The sequence below is a fragment of the Cavia porcellus genome, unplaced genomic scaffold (assembly GCF_034190915.1).
Source record: "Cavia porcellus strain 051 isolate PalLab524CR breed Dunkin Hartley unplaced genomic scaffold, mCavPor4.1 scaffold_19, whole genome shotgun sequence".
Classification (NCBI taxonomy): domain Eukaryota; kingdom Metazoa; phylum Chordata; class Mammalia; order Rodentia; family Caviidae; genus Cavia; species Cavia porcellus.
Window position 1 is genome coordinate 62,776,692 of NW_026947502.1, and position 6,000 is coordinate 62,782,691.

Below are 6,000 nucleotides of genomic sequence, written 5' to 3' on the forward strand. Positions count from 1 at the left end.
TAACAATTTTGAATAACCTGATATCAGATGCTAAAATCAAAAACATGATTAAAAACTTACCAACAAAGAAAAGCCCAGGCCTAAATTAATCACAACCAAATTCTTTAAGAAGTTTAAATGCCAACACTCCTTAAACACTTCCATGAAATTGAAAGAAAAGCAATACTCCCTAAATCATTCTTGGAAGCAAGTATCACTCTGATAACAAAATCAGAGTAACCTCCAACCAAAAAGGAGTACTATAGACCAATATCATTAAAGAATATTGATGTAAAGATGCTCAATAAAATATTGGCAAATAGAATGTAGCAAATCATCAAGAAGATTATACACCATGACCAAATGGGATTCATCCCAAGAATGCAGGAATGGTTCAACATATCAATAAATGATAAATATCGATAAATAAATATCAATAAATGAAATACACACATCAACAGAACCAAAAATAAAAATCACATGATCTTCTCAATAGATGCAGAAAAAGCTACACCTGTTGATTATAAAACTTGGTAGAAACTTGGAATACATGGTATTCCCGGAGGCCAGAAGTGGAATGTCATGGTTTATGTCAGTGGCCCCCAAGCCTCATGCATTTCCATTTTGCATTGTGATTACTTCATTGTCTAGCACTTGGATTGATGGTGTCAGTGTTACACTCACCTAGAAGTGGAACCAGCATACAACATAATAGCAGGAAGAAGGTCTCTCTCTCCTCTCTCTCTCTCTCTCTCTCTCTCTCTCTTTTACTGGTTTCTGCCTTGATGTTTGCAGCCACCATGAACTGTGGACCCACCATGCCATACTGCCTTGGAGTCAACTGAGTAAGGACTGAAACCTCCAAAAATTATATGAAATAAACCTTTCCTTTCCCAACTTTGAGCATCAGGTATTTTGTCTCAGCAATGAGTAAAAAATAACTGAGACACAAGAATATCCTCATAAGTGAAATAAAGAATCACATTAATAAATATCACATTGTCTCTCTAGTGTAAAAAATAATAACAACTGACAGACTAGTGGGATCCAAAAGTATAATAATTATTATAAAAGAGAAAGGGAAGGAAAGTGCTCTAAATGGTATTGTGGTATGTATACTGTGTAAGATAGGTGACCGTATTAGTAAATTGATGTTAGATCAATAAACAGAAGAGTTTGCATTTGTCAATGTTTGATTGTCTAACAACTCTTTATGCTTTGATTTTGTGAATTTGGCAACTGATTTTAAGATAATAATGTATAATTTATCAACCAGCAATTTTATGATGGTATCTTTTGTTTGAATTTTGTAGTGTTCTACTTTTTTTCCCTTAAACTGTTTTATTTTTTTATTTTTCCCCTTTGTTTCTTTGAAAAAAGATAACAATAAGCAATATAACAAACATTTTTAAATGTCTTTCTGTTTTGAAAGCCTATATTGTGATTGTTTTAGGTTTGTTGTTATTGTTTGTCTCTTTTGGCTTTCATTTTTGTGTTCAGACTTATTTTTTCTTTTTTAAAAATGTTTTAAAAAACAAGCTTCATTTTTCCAGGAATTTAGCTCAGCAGCATAAATGCCTGCCTGGCAAGTGCAAGGTCACCAGGTCATTCCCTGGTACAAAAGAAGAAAGAGAAGGAGAAGGAAAAATAGAAGGAGAAGGAGAAGGGAAGGGAAGGGGAAAGGGATAGGAAAGGGGAATGGGAATGGGAAGGGAAAGAGAAACATAACAAATACAAAAAAAATGATGAAGCAAGTCACCAGAAAATCATGTATGGCCACTAAAGTCTATCCTGTGAAACTCACAACCATGAATCATCTAATTCCAATTACCTTCTAAAAAGTCAATCTTCTAACACCATTTTCATGCATAGTTTCTAATTATATGAAGGTGTGGAAAGAACTCAAGCATGCAGGTCATACATGGCACTGACTGGATAAGAACACAGTCATTGATGCAGTCTTTTCCTTAAGGACCTCTGTACTCTGCATGTAGGTGTACACTCAGAAACTATCAGAACTACCTGGAGTTCACTTTTTCCATGGAAGAGATCAACAGGAATCCTCAGCTTTTACCTAAAATTTTTCTGGGCTAGGAGTTCCATAATTTTATTTATAGTTACTGGAGGATACTAGACTATTACTTTATTTTGTTCACAGGACAACAAGAGATCCCTAATTACACATAAAGGAGAAAAAGCAAGTGTGTAGCAGCACTGACAGAAACACCACCAGGAACCTCAGCTCAGAGGAGACCACTGCTAGACCTCTACAGATTTCCACAGGTAAGGCGCAGTAGGATAGAAAATGATGGAAGCACATCCATAGTGCTTCAAGTCAAAGGAACAAAAGAGTTAAATATGATTTGGATTATTAGCATCTTTCACAGGTTGTAATGAACCAGAGTCTGTACACAAACTTCCTGGTTTACACACTTCTTTTACTTTTCTTTCTTTTTTTTTTTTTTTGGATCAATTAAGAAGGAAAAAAAAAAGAAAAAAAGTATGTTGATGGGAATGTCTGAGAAACTCATTTTTAAAAAAAATCCTCCTAAGGGAGATGTTTAGAATGATGGAAAGAACACGTGTCTCCTTCTACAACTTGTAGATATTACTCAGTACACTTCAGCACTACCAATGTGCTTCCCACCAACACTTCAGGCTATTGATCAGATTTCTTTTCCTTTAAGGTTATCTTTGGCTCATTTTAATCTACACTGACTGTAAATGGATAATTTTCTTTGCTCTATCAGGTGGCCCCAAAGGACACATATTTGGTCATTGGAAAGGTGTCCTTGATGCTTCATTTCTACTGGACGTGGGTGGGGCTGCTCATTACAGAAGGCCATAAGGGTCTTCAGTTTCTCTCAGATGTGAGAACTGAGATTAATAAGAACCGAATTTGGATAGCCTTTGTAAAATGATCTCAACTATGACTGTGTCATATCTCTCAGGCATACAGAATCATAGTATCCTGCCTGCAGATACATCTTCAGTCAATGTAGTGGTTATTTACTATGACAGTGATAATCCAAGTGATGTGAGATACATATAGTGCAACATTTAGAGTCATGGAAAATCTGGATAACAAACTCACAATGGCAAGCTGACATGGATGGATGAAATTTCATACATGATCCATTCCATGTTCTTACTTTTTCACACCAGCATGAAGAGATTTTAAATTTTAAAACTTTTGTACAAAAGCTACCACATTTAAATACTCTGAAGACAATTTTTTGTTATGTATCAATACAAGTATTTCTGTTGCTCCTTCTCTGAATCTGACTGTGCACTGGAGAACTGTACACCTAATGCCTCTCTGGCTTGGCTGCCTCCAAATAGTTTTGACACAACCATGAGTGATAGAAGCTACAATATACACAATGATGTGTATGCTGTGGCCTATACCTTCCAGGTGATGCTTTCTGAAGAAGTACAAAGCCCTTAAATGAGAAATAGACAAGATGATGTTTCCCCCTCGCAGGTAATACGTGTTCTTTTGGATGGCATGCAGTGTCACCAATGTGCCTCAGTCCAATTGTTCTATGTGACTTACCAAAGAATATTTAATCATTTCTACAAAATACAAGATATTATGTGTTAATACTTGTTAGCTAGGTATTTCTTGAGCTGAGTTGAAATGACCTTCAATCAAGCCACCAATGACAAGAAAAAGGAGATAAGAGGCAAGCTCCCTGCTTCTGTGTATAGGATGTCAATATTTTACCTATGTAAATATGTTTCATGATTCCCTTAAAGGACACTTGGAAAACCTGTACTCACTGACTAAGATAAATGGTGATAAATCCAACAGAATATATTCTAAATTTTTATTTAACACTGCAAGTACTTTAGGTATTTTTGAACTCATATTGCTGATATATGCTAAGGTAATAGTCAGATAGAAAATAAGATTTTGGGATTTAGAAGATTTGAATCCACAGCTGATATTTATCCCTAACCCAGCTGTACACCTTATCTAATTTTCTATGTAGCTATAGATTCATATTAATGCATATACATTAATTTTTTCTGGACACAGTGGTACACGCATGTGAACCCAGAACTATGGGATAGTGAAGTTGGAGACTGCAAGTTTGAGCACAACCTGGGATTCTTTCAGAATTAACAAGTGTCTCTCTTAATATGAATATTAAGTAAATTGATAGATATAGCACACTGTGTGCCCACCTGTTGGAAAACATTAAGTAAATTGATAGATATAGATCACTGTGTGCCCAGTCTTTGGCTAGTTTTTGGCTTCTGAGTTATCATTTTCTTTTCTTTTTCTTTTTTTAAAATTTTATTTAAAAGGAAAAAGAGAAAAAAACAAAACAAAACAAAGCGGTGTAAGGGTACAACTAATACAGTTGTATTAGTCCAAAAAAAAAAAAAAGTAAGAAATCACCAGTTAATAGATTACATATTATCATCTTAGAGAGAGTTGCTCAAGTCACAGTATCAAAGCATACAAAGTGGACATTCAAACAGTGAGACTGTAAACAGTTGTGTTCAATGATCCAACCAAAAACATTAATATGGTCAGCTATTTAACACCCCTAAACACACTTGCTGTTGTATCCTTTAGACCACTTTTTTCCCTCTCTTTTTTTACAACAAAATTTACACATTTTGGGTTTTATTACTCCTTAGTTGTTATTACTTTTTTTCTTTAAGGAAGAGAATAAAGTCAAATATGGCAAAACAAAGCTGTCAGTCAAAACCAAGGACACACATAGTACATGATGTAAAAACAGAGTACAAGGTTATCAACAATGGTTACCATAATGTCTCTTGTTTCCTTAAAAAGAATTGTCTATCTCATTAGGTATTATAAAGTTGAACTAAACAGTAGAGAACAAGACCAATAAAACTTGAACATTGTAAACATTACAGGACTTACAAAGGAGATAATAGTCAAACCAGAATGGGCATCTTAGTGAATCGTATTGCCTTCAAAGTAGTTGCCTATACCCCCAAGCTTGATACTATCATACAGAATGCAACAGAGTCTAATCAGTCAAAACAAGATAGTGAGAGTCTTACAGGAATGCCAAACAAGTTAATAGGAAATCAAAAATGTTACTATAATATATCCTGCTATTTTTAAAAATTTTCCCCCTTAAGTAAAAAAAACATAAAAAATAACTAAATAAATTTTTTTAGTGAATAAGGGAGAGATTTAGATAAAAGAGGACATAACAACATAACAGCATGACTGTTTCAGCAACCTAGTGTTTCAAATAACCCGATTTAATAGTAGTTACCATAGTGTCTATCTTTTTCCTTGAAATATTTGAATATAACTTCATATACTATAGCTTCAAATATTTCGATATCAAGAAGCCCAGAATAAAGCCTTTCCAATTAATAAATGAAAACTTTATAAGGCTTCAAGGCCACATAATGGGGAATCATTATTACCACATACTTTTATATATTTGAATCATTACTTACATTAGGGAAATTATTTGGTATTCACACATGTGAGTTTGATTTATTTTACTTATGAGTATGGTCTTCAGCTGTGCCCATTTATTGATAAATATCTCAATGTGATCCTTCTTTATAGCTGAGTAGTACTCCATTGTATAGAAATACCACACCTTTTTTATCCATTCCTCAGTTGATGGACACTTGGGTTGTTTCCAAGAACTGGGGATTACAAATTGTGCTGCTATAAACATAGGTGCACATATATCACTGCGGTATGATGCTTTCAGTTGTTCTGAGAATATGCCTAGAAGTGGAATAGCTGGAATAAATGGGACTTCCAATCCCAGCTTTTTGAGAAATCTCCAGACTGACCTCCACAAAGGTTGTACCAGTCTACACTCCCACCAACAGTGTAGGAGAGTTCCTTTTTCTTCACATCCTCTCTCCAGTATTTGTTGTTGTTGGTTTTCTTGATCTTGGCCATTCTTTCAGGAGTGAGATGGTATCTCAGTGTGGTTTTCATTTGCATTTCTCTAATGACCAATGATGATGAACATTTTTTCATGTATTTATTAGCCATTTGTT